The sequence below is a fragment of the Melanerpes formicivorus genome, unplaced genomic scaffold, assembly GCF_026170545.1.
Source record: "Melanerpes formicivorus ecotype bairdi unplaced genomic scaffold, bMelFor1.0.p_v2 SCAF_209, whole genome shotgun sequence".
In the NCBI taxonomy this organism is placed as follows: Eukaryota; Metazoa; Chordata; class Aves; order Piciformes; family Picidae; genus Melanerpes; species Melanerpes formicivorus.
Window position 1 is genome coordinate 385,897 of NW_027142561.1, and position 19,652 is coordinate 405,548.

The 19,652-nt window shown below is 49.8% G+C and overlaps 1 protein-coding gene across 1 annotated transcript in view; it reads right to left on the bottom strand.

Annotated features, from left to right (window-relative positions):
• LOC137457918 (neuronal acetylcholine receptor subunit alpha-10-like) overlaps nt 1-19,652 on the bottom strand; it is a 95,367-nt gene that overhangs the window by 21,037 nt on the left and 54,678 nt on the right.

Sequence of the window (19,652 nt, forward strand, 5' to 3'; positions counted from 1 at the left end):
GACCTGCTGAGCCACTTGGATCCCCACAAGTGCATGGGAGCGGCTGGGATCCATCCTAGGGTGCTGAGAGAGCTGGCAGATGAGCTGGCCAAGCCTCTCTCCATCATTTCCCACCAGCCCTGGCTCACTGGAGAGGTCCCAGGGGACTGGAAGCTGCCAAGGTGATGCCCATCCACAAGAAGGGCCAGCAGGAGGAGCCAGGCAATCCCAGGCCTGTCAGCCTGACCTGAGTGCCAGGCAAGAGGATGGAACAGGGCATCTGGAGGGCAATCACACAGCACTTCCAGGAGGGCCAACGGCTCAGGCCCAGCCAGCATGGATTCAGGAAGGGCAGCTCCTGCCTGACCAACCTGATCTCCTGCTCTGCTCAGGTGACTGCCTGGGGGATGTGGGGCAGGCTGTGGCTGTGGTCTGCCTGGACTTCAGCAAGGCCTTTGCCACCGTCCCCCACAGCAAACTCCTGGCCAAGCTGTCAGCCCCTGGCTTGGACAGCAGCACTCTGTGCTGGCTGAGGAACTGGCTGGAGGCTGAGCCCAGAGAGTGGTGGTGAATGGTGCCACAGCCAGCTGGCAGCCAGGCACTAGTGGTGTGCCCCAGGGATCAGTGCTGGGCCCCAGCCTGCTCAATCTCTTTATTGATGATCTGGAGGAGGGCACTGAGTCCATCATCAGTCAGTGTGCAGATGACAGCAAGCTGGGGGCAGGAGTTGAGCTGTTAGAGGGTGGGAGAGCTCTGCAGAGGCACCTTGCCAGGCTGGGCAGATGGGCAGAGTCCAAGGGCATCAGATTGAACACATCCAAGTGCCAGGTGCTGCACATTGGCCACAACAACCCCAGGCAGTGCTCCAGGCTGGGGTCAGAGTGGCTGAGAGCAGCCAGGCAGAGAGGGACCTGGGGGTACTGGTTGAGAGGAGGCTGAACATGAGCCTGCAGTGTGCCCAGGGGGCCCAGAAGGCCAAGGGCATCCTGGCCTGGATCAGGAAGAGTGTGGCCAGCAGGAGCAGGGAGGTCATCCTGCCCTGTACTCAGCACTGGTTAGGCCACACCCTGAGTGCTGTGTCCAGTTCTGGGCCCCTCAGGTTAAGAAGGACATTGAGATGCTGGAAGGTGTCCAGAGAAGGGCAACAAAGCTGGGGAGGGGTCTGGAGCACAGCCCTGTGAGGAGAGGCTGAGGGAGCTGGGCTTGCTTAGCCTGGAGAGGAGGAGGCTCAGGGGAGACCTTCTTGCTCTCTCCAACTCCCTGAAGGGAGGCTGTAGCCAGCTGGGGGTTGGTCTCTTCTGCCAGGCAGCCAGCACCAGAACAAGAGGACACAGTCTCAAGCTGTGCCAGGGGAGGTTTAGGCTGGAGGTGAGGAGAAAGTTCTTCCCAGCAAGAGAGATTGGCCATTGGGATGTGCTGCCCATGGAGGTGGTGGAGTCCCCATCCCTGAAGGTGTTCAAGAGGGGACTGGATGTGGCCCTTGGAGCCATGGTTTAGCAGTCAGGAGGTGTTGGGTGACAGCTTGGACTTGATGATCTCTGAGGTCTTTTCCAGCCTTATTGATTCTATGACTCCTCCCCTGCCCAGGCCCTGAAGCAGAGGCAGAGAAGCTCCAAATTCTATCAACTTTGTATTTTTATTGTTTTTTTTTTCCCTGTTCTCCACCAAAAGACAGAAAATATCTAAAGCTTTGATTTGGAGTTGGCCTTTTTGTCTTCTCCTCAATCACAACCTTGACACAACCTCCTCCCCCCTCATGCACCAAGGCCTTCAGCAAGCAGCTCCTGGGGGGCTCCCAGCCCCAGCAGCTCCTGGGGGGCTCTGCTTCAGGCTGAACATCCCCCAGGGCCCTCAGCTGCTCCTCACAACTTCTCCAGACCCTTCCCCAGACCCTTTCCCACCTTTGTTGTCCTCCTCTGGCCCTCAGCCTCTCCCCAGCCTCCCCTGAACTCTCTGCAGCACTTCCCAGGCTCTGACCTGGGCAGCCCAGGGCAGAGCAGAGGGGCAGCAGAACTTCCCTGCCCCTGCTGCTGCCCACACTCTGCTCCATGCCCTCCAGGACACATCTGGCTGCTCTTTTCCAGCTGAGGAGGAGAGGTGATGGGATGGAGGTGGTTGGAGAAGAGGTGGTGGGATGGAGGGGGTTGGAGGAGAGATGGTGGGATGCAGGGGGTTGGAGGAGAGATGGTGGGATGGAGGTGGTGGGATGGAGCATTGCTCAGCATTGCTCTCCAATCCTCCAGCCCCACCCTGACCTCAGCCCAGTGATGGCCACCAGAGGCATGGCCAAGAGGAAGCATCCCCTGCTAGGAGGACATCAAACATGGCCTGGCCTGGAACACCTGGAGAGGGTGGCCAGGGTGGCCAGAGTGGGGCCAGGGGTGGTGGAGGAGGAGGAGGAGGAGAAGCAGCTGAAGATGTCCATTGCAAGCTAGAGCCTAACCTCCAGCTGGTGGCCAGAGGGCTCTGAGCTGTGTCCAGCAAGCCCCAGGAGCATCAGGCTGGAGAGGAAGGGGCTGGGCTGCCTGGCCCCTGCCGGCCCCTGCCCCCCAGCATGGGAGCAGCTCCACCTCTGTGAGCAAACCTGGGCTGGGCTCTCCCCAGCCTCAAGCTAAAGCTCTCCTTCAGGGGGGACTGGAAGCAGGTCCCCCAGCAGCTGCTGAGGGTCCTGCCAAGGCTGGGGAGGAAAGCAGCAAGTGCAAGAGCTGAGAAGAGCTGCGAGAGCAGCTTGGAGAGCAAGCAGCAGCCGGGGGCAGGCAGGCAGCCGGGGGGCAGGGGGCAGCGGTTGGTGAGGTCACCTCCCTGGCCCCTAGCAACTGCCAGCCAAGCGTCCCAGCTGCCCTCCTCTCCCTCAGCCCTGCCTGCAGGGAGCTCCAGCGGCTCCAGCCAGCCAACTTGCTCCAAGGCAAGCTCCGAGGCCAAGCGGCTGGGAAGCCGAAGGCAGCGAGTCGGGAGGGGAAGCAGCGAAAGCATCTCCCTGTGCTCAGCAGCTGCCAGGCCACCGCTGCAGGCTCTGCGGGACCCCTCCTGCCGGTACAGCCCAGCTCCTCCTGCCCTTGCCCAGGGCCTCCCAAGCCCTCCCGGGGACCCTCCAGCCCCCCAGCACTCCTTCTGCCAGGGCCCCTCAAGGTCCCCCTGCCCCCGGCCCCTTCGCAAGCCCCCAGAGCTCTCCAGCCCCAGGGAGCTGCAGGCTCCCCCCGCCCCAGGGACCCCCCACGTCCCCCTGCCCCCGGCCCCTTCGCCAGCTGCCAGCAGCCTCCTGGCCCGGGGCCGCCTCTCTGCCTCTGCCCCAAAGGCCTTCGGCAGCTCCCAGGACCCCCCTGCCACAGGGACCCCCCCGAAGTCCTCCTAGCCCAGGGAGCCTCAGCCCTAACGCTCCCCGGAGCCCAAACGTCCGCCAACTGCCGGCGCCTCGGCCGCTGCCTTCCCTTGCTCCAGGAGCTCCGGAGCCCCCCCAGCGCCCACCCCGACTCCTGTGCCCCCCCCCAGTCCCAGCGCCCCCCAGGGCCTGCCGCTGCCCCCCGCTCCCCTCTCCCACCGAGCCCCCAGCGCTCCCTCCGCCCAACCCCGCGCCTCAGCCGCCCCTTCCCCGCTCCTGAGTGGGCAAGGAAGGGAAAGATGGGCTTGGGGTGGAGGTGCTGGGATGGAGGGGCTTGGAGGAGAGCTGGCGTGGAGGGGCTTGGCAGGTGAAGAGCAGAGGGGGCAGCAAGGTCCCCTCCCCACAGAGGACTTCCCAGCGCTGGGGGTGGGGCAGAGGAGGGACTGCCTGGGGGGGAGCTGCAGCCAAGCCTTCCAGCAGCACAGCCAGGGGGGCTTGAACCTCCTGCAGACCCCCAGAGGTCCCCCCGGAGGTCCTCACCCTCCCTGCCAAGCCTGGGAGGTTCCTCTCCCCACCACTCTTTGTCTTCTCCTCCCCACAGCTGCTGTGGCTTCTCCTCTGCCCCATGCAGAGCCCCCAGGGGGCTGTGGCCATGGCTGGGGGCACGGAGTCCTGGGCTGTCTTCTCCTTGAGCTTGCCCTGCCCCACGGGAGGATGTGAAGCCCATGGAGAAGCCCTGGAGCTCCAGCCCTGCCTGCTCCAGAAGCACACTGGTGAGTAGGCTGCTGGGCTCCGTCTGCAGGCCTGGAGACAGCTCCAGGTGGTGTCCCCAAGTCCCTGGCTGCCTGCTTGAGCTTCCCTGGGGGGCTGCTGAGGTGCCCACGGGCTCATCTCCCCAGGGGCTTGGTTGATCCCCATGGGCTTGGTTGATGTGCAGCTGAGGATCCCTGTCTGCAGGAGCTCCCTGGAGGAGGAGCAGCTGAAGAACCTCCTGCAGCAGCTGGAAGCAGGCAGCTGGAGGCCTTCTCAGCTGCTGCTGCCGGCGGCACGCAGCTGGGCACGGAGGCCCCAGCCTGGCACAGGCCCCTGGAGTGAGGCAGCTGAGGAGCCAGGAGGTGCCACAGAAGCAGGGGAGGCAGCTGGAGGCCATGCTGAGGTGCAAGGAGGGCTCCCCCCCAAGCCTCCTGTGAGGTTTGCTCCCCCCCAAGCCTCCTGTGAGGTTTGCTCCCCACCAAGCCTCCTGTGAGGTTTGCTCCCCACCAAGCCTCCTGTGAGGTTTGCTCCCCAAGGGGCAGCCAGCTCAAGCCTTGGGACCTGCCCTGGGCTCAGAAGCAGCCCGGGAAGGCTCCAGGCCTGGGGGGGTCTCCAAGCCCTGGAGCTGTGGTGCTGAGGGCCACAGCTTGGGGGTGCTGGGGGGGTGCTGGGTCGGCCAGCAGCATCTCCAGGGTCTCTTGCAAGCCATCCCCTGGCTGCAGGAGTCTGCTGCCCCCAGCTGGGGCTGGGGCTGGTTGCTTGGTGCCAGGCAGATGTCCTGCTGCCCATGCCACTGCCAGCTGTCCCCTGCCCCTGGCAGGCTCTGGCCCGAGGGCAGGAGCATTCCTTGTGCCCCCCTCCCCAGGTGCCACTGGAGATGTCCCCCCAGCCCCAGGAGGCTGCCAGCAGCTGGGCAGCAGGCAGAGAGCCTCCAGCTCCCCCAGCAGGCATCTCCCTCAGCTTGCCAACCTCCTCCCACCTGATGCCCAGGGCTCTGCCTGCCCCGTGCCAAGCCCAGTCCTCACCTGGGGCTTGCTCCTTCTGCCTAGTGGCTGAGAAGAAGAACCAGCAGAGCCTCCCCTGAGCTGCAGCAGCCCTGCTGCAGGGCCCTGCCAGCTCCCTCCAGGGCAGGAAGGAGAGGCAGAAGAACCTTCATCCCCCAAAGCAAAGAGGCCAGGAGAGAGGCCAGCAGAGGGGCCAGCAGGGACATGAGGCTGTGTGCCAGCTGCTCAGGTAGGTCCTTCTGGCTGGCACCCCAGCACCAGGCAAGCTCCTGGAGCTCAGCTCTGGAGATGTGTCTGTCCAGCCAAGCATCAAGCCAGGCCACCACAGCTGCAAGGTGGCCCCAAGCTGGGGTCATGGTTGGGGCTGGAGGCCAGGGAGGGACAGCATGGGGTGGCAGCAGGACATGAAGCCACCACAGCTGCAAGGTGGCCCCAAGCTGGGGTCATGGTTGGGGCTGGAGCCAGGGAGGGACAGCATGGGGTGGCAGCAGGACATGAAGCCACCACAGCTGCAAGGTGGCCCCAAGCTGGGGTCATGGTTGGGGCTGGAGCCAGGGAGGGACAGCATGGGGTGGCAGCAGGACATGAAGCCACCACAGCTGCAAGGTGGCCTCCAGCTGGCCCCATGGCTGGGGCTGGAGCCAGGGAGGGACAGCATGGGGTGGCAGCAGGACATGAAGCCACCACAGCTGCAAGGTGGCCTCCAGCTGGGGTGATGGTTGCGGCTGGAGCCAGGGAGGTGCCCTCCTGAGGTGCCAGCCTGCCATGGGGACCTTGAGGGAGGCCACAGCCTGGCACCTCTCCTTCCCACAGGCACCTTCAGCCCGGAGCTGCTGCCCAGCCACGCTTCCAGCCGTGGGGAAGAAGCCCTTGGGCCAGCCTTGGTGCCCTGTGCCAGCTGCCAGCTGCCCTTCGGCGGGGACAGAGCTGCAGGGCCCTGCCGGCTGCCAGCGGACACCCCCTGAGGCCCCCCAGAGCAGGGGGCAAGGACAGAGAGCTGGGCTGGGGGCAGGCAGGGCATGGACAGGGGGGAGGGCAGCTGCTGGAAAGGGCTGGGGATGGTCTGGGAATGCAGCTGGATTGGGGTGGGATTGGGACAGCACTGGGGCTGGAATTGGGTGGGATTAGGGTGGGGTTTGGGCAGAATTGGGAAGTTTTGGTGGAGTTTGGGCAGAATTGAGAGGTTTTGGTGGGGTTTGGGCAGAATTGGGAAGTTTTGGTGGGATTTGGGCAGGATTCTGCCAGACTGTGCCCAGTTTTGGTCAGGACTTGTTCTGAACTGGGCAAGGACTTGGGCAAGTTCTTCCTTAGGACTCTGGGAAGTTTTGGGGGGATTTGGTGTGGATTTGGTCTCTGGATTGAAGCAGGCTTGGGTCAAATCCTGGCCACAATTTGGGAGGATTTGGGAAGGATTTGGGAGGGTTTTGGAGGTTTTGGTGTGCGTTGGGCCAGGATTTGGCCAAGTTCTGCTTGGGCTCTGTGAGGTTTTGTTCACATTATGGGGAGTTGGGGCAGGATTTGAGGAAGTTTTGGGAAGGATTTGGTCAGGATTTGGCCAAGTTCCTGCCTGGGTCTTTGGGAGATTTGGGGCAGGATTCTGGAGGTTTTGGGTGGATTTGGTAAGGATTTGGCCAAGTTCCTCTTTGGGACTTTGGGAGGTTTTGGGTAGGATTTGGGAGGTTTTGGTCTCGTTTGGGCCAGGATTTGGCCAAGTTCTGTACAGCATTTAGTAGGTTTGGGGGGGAAGTTGTCAGGCTTTGGCCAAATTCTTCCCTGGGACTTTGGGAGGTTTTGGGCAGGATCTGGTCAGGAGTTGTTCTGGCTTGGGGCAGGACTTGGCCAAGTTCCTCCTTAGGACTTTGGGAAGGGTTTGGGAAGGATTTGGGAGGTTTTGGTCTGGCTTGGGTCAGGTTCTGCTCAATATTTGGAAGGTTTTGGTCAGGGCTTGGTCTGGAGACAGCTCTGGGAGGCTGTGAGGTCCTCTGTGGGGATCACCTGATATTAATTATCAGCAGGATTATTAGCCCTATGGTTATTAGCAGCACAATTAGCTGGTTGTTTATTATTATTATTATTCCTATGACTATTAGCCACATTGTTTGTCATTATTAGCAGGATTATTAGCCACATTATTTATAATTATTAGCAGGGTTATTAGCTCTATCAGTTATTTCCAGCAGGACTACCAGCTCTATTATTAATTATTGCCATTATTAGGGCTGTTGCTCTATAATTAATCACTATCAGGACTGTTAGCTCTATTAGTAATTATCTCTATTAGTTATTATTAGGAAGTCTTTTAGCTCTATTATTTATTATTCTTATTAAGACTATCAGCCACATTATTTATCAGTATTAGCAGGACTATTAGGTGCATTAATTATTATTAGCTCTTTAAAGTATTACTATTAGTATTACTATTAGCTGTATTATTAGTTATTAAGAGAAGTATTAGCTCTGTTATTAATTATTAACAGCATTATTAGCACCATTACTCAATGTTTGTGGGATTCTTAGCTCTATTTTTAGTTATTTCCATTATTAAGATGCTTAGCCATATTATTCATCAATGTTAGCAGGATTCTTAGCTCTTTTAAACATTAGCATTAGTGGTGTTATTAGGTCTGTTATTAACCATTACCATAGGTCAGATTATTAGCCATAGTATTTATCAGTATTAGCAGGAACATTAACTCCATTACTTCTTATTAGCAGGAATATTAGCTCTAATTCTTTGTTCTTCTTCTTATTTCTCAGACTCTTAGCCATATTGTTCCTCATTCTTAGCCTGATTATAGCTCTAGCATTAATCCCCAGCAGGAATGTTAGCTCTATTAGTTATTATTAGGAGGACTTTTAGCTCTGTTAGGTATTGGTACTATTATTAGTAGTAGTAGTTTTAAGTCTCTTAGCCATATTATTTATCACTATTAGCACCATTATTAACTCCATTAATTACTGTTAGCAGAATTGTTAGCTCCATTAATTATAATTGGTATTCTTAGCACTATTAGTTATTAGTAGTAATAGGACTATAAGATCTATTATTAATTATTACCATAATTAATATTATTAGACATATTATTAGTGTTAGGAGTATTATTAGCTCTACTAATTATTTTTAGCAGGATTATTAGCTCTCCTAGTAAGTATTGACATAGTTAAGATTATTAGCCATAATATTTATAGGTATTAGCAGGATTATTAGGTCCATTAATTATTATTAGCTCTATTATTAGTGCTCTTATTAATTCTTGCATAGTTAAGATTATTAGCCACATTATTTATAGGTATTTGCCGGATTATTAGCTCTCTTAATTATTATCAGCAGCATCATTAGCTCTGTTATTTATTATTGCCATAGTTAAGATTGTTAGACATATTATTTATCGGTATTAGCAGGATTATTAGCTCTTTTGATTATTAACTCCATTAATTACTGTTAGCAGAACTATTAGCTCCATATTATTACTAGCACTATTAGTTATTAGTAGTAATAGGACTATAAACTCTATTATTAATTATTACCATAATGAAGATTATTAGCCATGTTATAGGTATTGGCGGGATTATTAGCTCCATTAATTATTTTTACAGTGGTATTAGCTCTATTCTTAATTATTTCCATAGTTAAGAGTATTAGCCAATGTCATTACAGGTATTAGCAGGTTTATTAGCTCCATTAATTATTATTGCCAGGATAATTGGATTGTTAGGTCGATTATTAATTATCGCCATAGTTATGACTATTAGCCACCTTAGTTATAGGTATTAGCAGGATTATTAGCTTGAGTAACTATTATTCCCATAGCTAAGATTATTAGCCATATTATTTATATATTTTAGCAGGATTATTAACTCTTTTAATTTTGATTATTAGCAGTATTATTAGCTCTATTAATTATTCTTAGCAGGTGTATCAACTCTCTTATTAATTGTGAACAGGATTATTAGCTATATTGATTTTTATTCCCAGGACTCTTAACTCTATTAACCATCAGCAGGACTTGTAGCTCTATTAGCTATGATTAGCAGGGCTCTTAGCTCTACTATTAATTGTTAGCCATATTTGGATTGTTAGTCGTGTTATTTATCAATATTAGCAGGATTGTTAGCTCTATTAGTTGGTTATAGCTCCAGAATTGATCATCAGCAGGACTGTTAGTTGTATTAGTTATTATTAGGAAGACTTTTAGCTCAAAATAATCATCATCATCATCATCATCATCATCATCATCCAGCCATGGTGTCGATCCCTCCCAGCAGGATCATTAGCAGCATTCATTCTCAGCAGCAGGGCTATTAGCTTTAGTAATCCTTAGCAGGACTCTCAGCTCTAGGAAGAAGGATTTGGAGGACTCCGTGCCCAGGGTCTGGGAGGTTGTGGTCAGGTTGTGGAGGATTGGGAAAGGATTGAGGAAGTGTTGGGGGGAATTGGTGAGGATTTGGCCAAGTTCCTCCCTGGGACTTTGGGAGGTTTGGGTCAGGATTTGGGAGGTTTTGGGGGGAATTTGTCAGGATTGGATGAGTTTGTGGCCAGGTTTGGGAGGTTTTGGTTAGAGCTTGGGAGGTTTTGGGTGGAATTTGTCACGATGTGGTCAGGTTGTGGCCAGGTTTGGAAGGTCTTGGTTAGAGGTTGGGAGGTTCAGGTCAGGTTCTGGGGGACTGGGGAAGGGTTCAGAAGGTTTTGGGAGTTTTGGTCAGGATTTGGTGAGGTTCAGCTGAGGATTTGGGAGGTTTGGGGCAAGATTTGCTCTGCATTGGGCCAGGCTTTGGCCAAGTTCCTCCCTAGAACTTTGGGAGGTTTTGGGAAGGGTTTGAGAAGGATTTGGGAGGTTTGGGTCTGGCTTGGGTCAGGATTAGGTCAGGCTGTGGTGAGGATTTGGGAGGTTTTGTGCAGGCTGTGGTCAGGCTTGGGCCAGGACTTGAGCAAGTTGTGCTGAGGCTTTGGGAAGTGTTTGATGCTTTTGGTGAGGGGCTGGGAGGTTGGGAAAGGCTTGAGGAGGTTTTGGGAGGTTTTGGTGAGGAATTGTCCATGTTCCTCCCTGGGACTTTGGGAGGTTTTGTGCAGGATTTGGGAGGTTTGGTGGGGATTTGGTAAAGATTTAATCTCTGGATTGAAGCAGGGTTTGGTCACATCCTGTCCAGGGTTTAGGAAAGGAATTGGGAGGTTTGGTTCAGGTTGTGTGGGGTTGGTGCAGGATGTGGGAGGTTTTTTGGGGGAATTTGGCCTGGATTTGACCAAGTTCCTCCCTGGGTTTTTGGGAGGATTGGGTAAGGAGTTCTGAGGTTTTGGTCAGGTTTTGGGGAGTTGGTGCAGGATTGAGGAAGTTTTGGGGGAATTTGTCAGGATTTGGTCCATTTCCTCATTGGGACTTTGGGAGGTTTTGGGCAGAATTTGGTGAGGAGTTGTTCTGGCTTGAGCCAGGACTTGGCCAAGTTCTTCCCTGGGACTTTGGGAGGTTTTGTTGAGGATTTGGGATGTTTTGGTCAGGTTGTGGGGGGTAGGTGCAGGATTTGGGAGGTTTTGGGGGGAATTTGTCAGGATTGGTTCAGGTTTGGGGAGGTTTGTGAGGTCTTGGTTAGAGCTTGGGAGGTATTGGAGGGTTGGGACAGGATTGAGGAAGGTTTGGGGGGAATTTGTCAGACTTTGGCCACGTTCTTCCCTAGGACTTTGGGAGGTTTTGGGAAAGGATTTGGGAGATTTTGGTCAGGTTTGGACCAGGATATGGCCAAGTTCTGTCCTGGATCTGTGAGGTTTTGGAAAGGTTTAGGGAAGTTTTGTGAGGATTTGGTGCAGGATTTGGTCTCTGGATTGAAGCAGCTTTGGTCAAATCCTGCCCAGAATTTGGGAGGTTTTGTTGAGGATTTGGGATTTTTGTGTCAGGTTGTGGGGGGTAGGTGCAGGATTTGGGAGGTTTTGAGGGGAATTTGTCAGGAATTGGTCAGGTTGTGCCCAGGTTTGGGTGGTCTTGGTTAGAGGTTGGGAGGTTTGGGTCAGGTTGTGGGGGACTAGGGAAGGGTTCAGGAGATTTTGGGGGTTTTGGTCAGGATTTGGTGAGGTTCAGCTGAGGATTTGGGAGGTTCGTGGATAAGATTTGTTCTGCTTTGGCCAAGTTCCTCCCTGGGACTTTGGGAGGTTTTGGGAAGGGTTTGGCCAGGGCTTGGTCTGGAGACAGCTCTGGGTGGCTGTGAGGTGCTCTGGGGGAATCCCCTGATACTAAATATTAGCAGAGTTATTAGCCCTATTGTCATTAACATCACTATTAGCTGCTTTATTATTATTATTATTATTATTATCATCATCATCATCATTATTATCATTATTAACTATTACTCCTGCTACTGAGACTGTAACTGTTAGCCACATTGTTTATCATTATTAGCAGGATTATTGGCCACATTATCTATTTTTATGAGCTGGGTTATTAGCTCTGTCAATTGTTTTCTGTAGCTTCTACCAGCTCTGTTCTTAATTGTCACCATTATTAGGACTATAGCTGTATAATTAATCCCTAGCAGGACTGCTAGCTCTATTAGTAATTATCTCTCTTAGTTATTATTAGGAAGTCTTTTAGCTCTATTATTTATTATTCTTATTTAGGCTATTAGGCACATTATTTATCAGTATTAGCAGGACTATTAGGTGCATTAATTATTATTATCTCTTTAAAGTATTAGTATTACTACTTGCTGTGTTATTAGTTGTTAAGAGGAGTATTAGCTCTGTTATTAATTATTCACAGGGCTATTAGCACCATTACTCAATATTCATGGAATTCTTAGCTCTATTATTAATTATTTCCATTATTAAGATGCTTAGCCATATTATTCATCAATGTTAGCAGGATTCTTAGCTCTTTTAAACATTAGCATTAGTGGTGTTATTAGGTCTATTACTAAATATTACCATAAGTCAGATTATTAGCCATAGTATTTATCAATATTAGCAGGGATATTAACTCCATTATTTATTATTAGCAGGAATATTGGCCCTAATTCTTTGTTCTTCTTATTATTTCTCAGACTCTTAGCCATATTGTTTCTCATTCTTAGCCTGATTCTAGCTCTAGTATTAATCCCCAGCAGGAATGTTAGCTCTATTAGTTATTATTAGGAGGACTTTTAGCTCTGTTAGGTATCAGTAGTATTATTATTAGTAGTAGTATTAAGACTTTAGCCATATTATTTATCACTATTAGCAGGATTATTAGCTCTATTTATTACTGTTAGCAGAATTATTAGCTCCATTAATTATAATTGGTATTATTAGCACTATTAGTTATTAGTCGTAATAGGACGATAAGCTCTATGATTAGTTATTGCCATAGTTAAGATTGTTAGCCATATAATTTATAGCTATTGGCAGGATTATTAGCTCTATTAATTGTTATTTGGCCAAGTTCCTACCTGGGTCTTTGGAAGGTTTGGTGGGGGGTTGGTGCAGGATTTGGTAGGTTTTGTTGCGAATTTGGCCTGGATTTGACCAAGTTCCTCCCTGGGTATTTGGCAGGTTTGGGTCAGGTTGTGGGGGGCTGGTGCAGGGTTTGGGAGGTTTTGGGGGGAATTTGTCAGGAGTTGGTCAGGTTGTGGGCAGGTTTGGGAGGTCTTGGTTAGAGCTTGGGAGGTTTTGGGGGGTTGGGGCAGGTTTGAGAAGGTTTGGGATGCATTTGTTCAGGATTTGGCCAGCTTCCTTCCTGGGACACTGGGAGGTTTTGGTCAGGATTTAGGAGGCTTTGCAGGGAATTTTTTAGGCTTTGGCCTAGTTTTTCCCCACAACATTGGGTGGTTTGGGGCAGGATCTGGTCAGGAGTTGTTCTGGCTTGGGCCAGGACTTGGCCAAGTTCGTCCCTAGGACTTTGGTAGATTAGGGGAAGGATTTGGGAGGTTTTGTTCAGGATTTGGGAAGTTTGGGTCAGGTTGGGGGGGGTTGGGAAAGGATTGAGGAAGTGTTGAGTGGAATTGGTCTGGATTTGGCCAAGTTCCTCCCTGGAACTTTGGGAGGTTTGGGGAAGGATTTGGGAAGTTTTGGTCAAGATTTGGGGATTGGTGCAGGATTGAGGAGATTTAGGGGGGATTAGGTCAGGCTTTGGACAACTTCCTACCCGGTGCTTTGGGAGGTTTTGGTCAGGATTTGGGAGGATTTGGGGGGGTTTGCTGTGATTTGGTCTCTGGATTGAAGCAGGGTTTGGTCACATCGTGCCCAGAATTTGGGAGGTTTTGTTGAGGATTTGGGAGGTTTGGGTCAAGTTGTGGGGGATTGGTGCAGGATTTGGGAGATTTTTGTGGAGATTTTGTCAGGATTGGGTCCCTGTATTTCCCATAGTATTTCTCAGTATCAGCAGAATAATTAGCTCCCTTGATTTATATTAGCCGGAATATTAGCTCTGATCTTTATGATTAGCATGATTATTAGTTTTATTATTAGTAGTAGTAAGACTCTTAGCCATGTTATTTATCATTATTAGCCTGATTGTAGCTAACATATTAATCATTACCAGTACTATTACCTCTATTAGTTATTATTATTAGGACTTTTAGCTCTCTTAGTTATTGCTGTTATAACAACAGTAACAACAGCAACAGCAACAACCCCACTGCAGCCATGGTGTTGATCCCTCCCAGCAGGATCATTAGCAGCATTCATTCTCAGCAGCAGGGCTATTAGCTTTAGTAATCCTTAGCAGGACTCTCAGCTCTAGGAAGAAGGATTTGGAGGACTCCGTGCCCAGGGTCTGGGAGGTTGTGGTCAGGTTGTGGAGGGTTGGGAAAGGACTGAGGAAGTGTTGGGGGGACTTGGTCAGGATTTGGCCAAGTTCCTCTTTGGGAGGTTTGGTTCAGGATTTGGGAGGTTTTGGTCTCATTTCAGGCCAGGATTTGGCCAAGTTCTGTACAGGATGTAGGAGGTTCTGGGAGCGGTTTTGGTTCAGGATTTGGGACGTTTTGTGGGGGGTAGCTGAGAATTCAATCTCTGGATTGAAACAGGGTTTGGTCACATCATGCCCAGAATTTGTGAGGTTTTCTTGAGGATTTGGGAGGTTTGGGTCAGGTTGTGGGGGGTTGGTGCAGGATTTGGGGGGCGTTGGGGGGAACTTATCAGGCGTTGGTCAGGTTGTGGCCAGGTTTGGAAGGTCTTGGTTAGAGGTTGGGAGAATTTGGTCAGGTTATTGGAGGTTTGGGATAGGATTGATGAAGTGTTGGGGGTAATTTGGTCTGAATTTGGCCAGCTTCCTTCCTGGGACTTTGGGAGGTTTGGGGAAGGATTTGGACAGGATTTGTTCTGGCTCTTGCCAGGAGTTGGCCAAGTTCTTCCCTGGGACTTTGGGAGGTTTTGGTCAGGTTGTGGGGGCTTGGTGCAGGATTTGGGAGGTTTTAGGGGGTATGTGTTAGGCTTTGGAAGTTGTTGGGCAGGATCTGGTCAGGAGTTGTCCTGGCTTGCGCTAGGACTTGGGAAGTTCTTCCCTAGGACTTTGGGTGGTTTTAGGGTAGGATCTGGGAGGTGTTTGTGGGGATTTGGTGAGAATTTGGTCTGTGGATGGAAGCAGGCTATGGTCAAATCCTGGCCAGAATTTGAGATGTTTGGGTCAGATTGTGGGGGGTTGGGACAGGATTGAGGAATTGTTGAGGGGAATTGGTTTGGATTTGGCCAACTTCCTCCCTGGGACTTTGGGAGGTTTGGGGAAGGATTTGGGAAGTTTTGGTCAAGATCTGGGGGTTGGTGCAGGATTGAGGAGATTTAGGGGGGATTAGGTCAGGCTTTGGACAACTTCCTACCCGGTGCTTTGGGAGGTTGTGGTCAGGATTTGGGAGGTTTAGGGGGGGGTTGCTGAGGATTCGGTCTCTGGATTGAAGCAGGGTTTGGTCACATTGTGCCCAGAATTTGGGAGGTTTGGGTCAAGTTGTGGTGGATTTGGGAGGTTTTGGGGAGATTTTGTCATGATTGGGTCAGGTTGTTGGGGTTTTTGATAGGATTGAGGACCTTTTGGGTGGAATTTGTCAGGATTTGGCCAAGTTCCTCTTTGGGACTTTGGGAGGTTTGGTGAAGGATTTGGGCAGTTTTGATCTCGTTTGGGCCAGGCTTTGTCCAAGTTCCTCCATCGGACATTGGGAGGTTTTGTTCAGGATTTGGGAGGTTTTGTGGGGATTTGGTAAGGATTTGGTGTGTGGATTGAACCAGGCTTTGGTGAAATCCTGCCCAGAAGGTGGGTGGTTTAGGGAAGCATTTGGGAGGTTTGGGTGAGGCTGTGGGGGGTTGGTGCAGAATTTGGGAGGTTTTGGGCGGAATTTGTCAGACTTTGTCCAAGTTCTTCCCTGGGACTTTGGGAGATATTAATTTGGGAGATATTAATCATTATTAGGAGGATTATTAGCTCTCTTATTAATTATTGCCATAGTTAAGATGATTAGCCCTAATATTTATAGGTATTAGCAGGATTATTAGCTCAATTAATAATTATTGAATGTATGATTAGGTCTATAATTAATTATTTCCATAGTTAATATTATTAGGCACATTAATTATAGGCATTTGCTGGATTATTAGCTCTATTAATTATTATCAGTATGATTAGCTCTATTATTAATTATAGTCATAGTTGAGATCCTTTGCCATATTATTTATAGGTATTAGCAGGATTATTAACTCCAATAATTATTATTAGCAGTATTATTAGCTCTATGATTTATTCTTAGTCGCTGTATTAGCTCTATTATTAATTGTTAACAGGATTATTAGCTATATTGATTTTTTCTTCCCAGGACTCTTAACTCTATTAACCATTTGCAGGGCTTTTAGCTCCATTAGTTATGATTAGCATTGCTCTTAGCTCTACTATTAATTGTTAGCCATATTTGGATTATTAGTCGTGCTATTTATCAATGTTAGTTGGATTCTAAGCTCTATAAGTTGTTGTTATTAGCAGGACTATTAGCTCCATTATAGTTACCATTTTTAAGGCTATTAGCCATTATATTTATCAATATAAGCAGAATTATTAGCTCCCTTGATTCTTGTTAGCAGGAATATTAGCTCTGATCTTTATGATTAGCATGATTATTAGTGGTAAGTTTTATTATTATTCCTAGTTGTAGTGGTTTGAGCCTTAACTGGGAGTTAAAAGCTCAAATGGGGAAAAGGCTGAGAATCTCTTCCCCACTCCCCCCCCTCCTCCCTCCAAACAGGGAGAGGGAAAAAAAAGGGGTAAGGAGCAAATCCACTAAACAACAATCTGGAGTCAGCTTGGAAGAGGAGAGGTGAAGAATTTTTCTTTAAATTATATATATATGACAATAAGAGGAAAAAAAAGTTCCCAAGGGCAAGGAGCAAGAATGGATGGGAGGGGGACAGAAAAGAGCAGTACAAAACCAGTCTTTCTCTGAGGAGGTGCGGAGGCAGCAGGGAAAAGGATCAGGTGCGGCCACGTGGCTGAGGAGCAGGAGGGCAGCTGCAGTGGCTCTCATCCAGCAGAGGCAGGAGCCCAAAAGGAGATCCCACAGCTATGATGTCCTGCTTTTTCTAGCCTAGCTGGGCAGGGAGGGGGGAGTGGAACAGAGTCAGCTTTGCCAGGGGCAGCGCCCTGCAGGGAGGGTAAAGTACCCGCAAGGCCTCCACCCGGCTTTGTTCTTTTGTTTTCAGCAAAAGGCCTTAACCCACCACACTAGTAAGGCTCTTAGCCATGTTATTTATCATTATTAGCCTGGTTGTAGCTCCAGTATTAATCATTACCAGTACTATTAGCTCTGTTAGTTATTATTAGAGGACTTTTAGCTCTGTTAGTTATTGCTGTTATAATTATTTAGACTATTAGCCATATTATTCATAATGATTAGCAGTATTATTAGCTCTATTAATTATTCTTGGCAGGACTATTATGTCTGTTATTAGTTATTAATAGGATTATTTACTCATCTACATATTTGTAGCAGGACAATTAGCTCTCTTACTAATTACAGGCAGGATTGTTAGTGCCATTACTTAATATTAGCAGGATTCTTAGCTCTATTAGTAATTATTAGGAGGACTTTTAGGTCTGTAGAATAATAATAATAATAATAACAACAACAACAACATCAACAACAACAACAACAACCCCACTGCAGCCATGGTGTTGATCCCTCCCAGCAGGATCATTAGCAGCATTCATTCTCAGCAGCAGGGCTATTAGCTTTAGTAATCCTTAGCAGGACTCTCAGCTCTAGGAAGAAGGATTTGGAGGACTCGGTGCCCAGGGTCTGGGAGGTTGTGGTCAGGTTGTGGAGGGTTGGGAAAGGATTGAGGAAGTGTTGGGGGGAATTGGTTCAGGCTTTGGCCAAGTTCCTCCCTGGGACTTTGGGAGGTTTGGGTCAGGATTTGGACAGGATTTGTTCTGGCTTGGTCCAGGACTTGTCCAAGTTCTTCCCTAGGAGTTTGGGAGTTTTGGGACAGGTTGGAGGGGGTTGATGCAGGATTTGGGAGGTTTTTGGGGGGGAATTAGTCAGGATTCGGTCAGGTTGTGGCCAGGTTTGGGAGGTCTTGGTTAGAGCTTGGGAGGTTTGGGTTAGGTTGTGGGGGGTTGGTGCAGGATTTGGGAGGTTTTGGGGGGAATATGTCAGGCTGTGCCCACGTTCCTCCCTAGGACATTGGGAGGTTTTGTTCAGGATTTGGGAAGTTTGGATCAGGTTGTTGGGTTGCTGCAGGATTTGGGAGGTTTGTGGGGGAATTTGTCTGGATTAGGTCAGGTTGTGCCCAGGTTTGGGAGGTCCTGGTTAGAGGTTGGGAGGTTCAATTCAGGTTCTGGGAGACTGAGGAAGGGTTCAGGAGGTTTGGGAAGTTTGGGGCAAGATTTGTTCTGCTATGGCCGAGTCCTCCCTAGGAGGTTTTGGGAAAGGTTTAGCCAGGGCTTGGTTTGGAGACAGCTCTGGGTGGCTGTGAGGTGCTCTGGGGGAATCCCCTGATATTAATTATTAGCAGAATTATTAGCCCTATAACCTATTATTAGGATTTCTTTTAGCTCTATTATTTCTTATCTTATTAAGTCTATTAGGTTTGGGTCAGGATTTGGGAGGTTTTGTTCAGGTTGTGGGGGGTTGTTGCAGGATTTGGGAGGTTTTGGGGGGAATTTGTCAGGAGTTGGTCAGGTTGTGTCCAGGTTTGGGAGGTCTTGGTTAGAGGTTGGGAGGTTTTGGGGAAGGATTTGGAAGGTTTTGGTCTGGTTTGGTCAGGATTTGGCCAAGTTCTGTCCTGGATCTAAGAGGTTTTGGGCAGAATTTGGGAAGTTCTCTGAGGATTTGTTGCAGGATTTGTTGCTGGATTGAAGCAGGCCTAGGTCAAATCCTGGCCAGAATTTGGGAGGTTTAGGGTCATGCTGTGTGGGGTTGGGGAAGGATTCAGCAAGTCTTGGGGGATTTGGTCTGAATTTGGCGAAGTTCCTCCCTGGGACTTTGGGAGGTGTGGGGAAGGATTTGGAGAGGATCTGTTGTGGCTTGGTCCAGGACTTGTCCAAGTTCTTCCCTAGGAGTTTGGGAGTTTTGGGACAGGTTGTGGGGAGTTGGTGCAGGATTTGGGAGGTTTTGGGGGGAATTAGTCAGGATTTGATGAGGTTGTGGCCAGGTGTGGGAGGCCTTGGTTAGAGCTTGGGGGGTTTGGTTCAGGTTGTGGGGGGTTGGTGCAGGATTTGGGAGGTTTTGGGGGTAATTTGGCCTGGATTTGACCAAGTTCCTTCCTGGGTCTTTGGGATGATTGGGTAAGGATTTGGGAGGTTTTGGTCAGGTTGTGGGGGGTTGGTGCAGGATTGAGGAAGTTTTGGGGAGAATTTGTCAGGGTTTGGCCGAGTTCTTCACTGGGACTTTGGGAGGTTTTGTTCAGGATTTGGTGAGGAGTTGTTCTGGCTTGGGCCAGGATTTGGCCAAGTTCCTCCCTAGGACTTTGGGAGTTTAGGGGAAGGATTTGGGAGATTTTGGGGGGAATTTGTCAGGAGTTGGTCAGATTGTGGGCAGGTTTGGGTTGTGTTGGACAGAGGTTGGTAGGTTTTGGGGGGTTGGGAGAGGTATGAGAAGGTTTGGGTTGGATTTGTTCAGGATTTGGCCAATTTCTTCCCTGGGTCATTGGGAGGTTTTGGTCAGGATTTAGGAGGCTTTGGGGGGAATTTGTTAGGCTTTGGCCAAGTTTTTCCCTAGGACTTTGGGAGGTTTTGTTCAGGATCTGGTGAGGAGTTGTTCTGGCTTGGGCCAGGACTTGTGAAGTGCTTCCCCAGGAGTTTGGGCAGGATTTGGAGGGTTTGGGAGGGTTTTGTCAGGCTTTGGGGTGTTGTTGCGGGATTTGGGAGGTTTTGGGGGGAATTAGTTGGGATTTGGTCAGGTTGTGGGCAGGTTTGGGAGGACTTGGTTAGGCTTAGGCAGTTTGGGTCAGTTTGTGGGGGGTTAGTGCAGGATTTGTCAGGTTTTGGGGTGAATTTGTCAATATTTGGTCAGTTTGTCGACAAATTTGGGAGGTGCTGGTTAGAGCTGGGGAGGTTTTGGTCAGGTTTTTGGGGTTTGATGTAGGAATTAGTAAGTTTTGGGGGGAATATATCAGGATTTGGTGAATTTCCTCATTGGGAGTTTGGAAGGCTTTGGGTAGG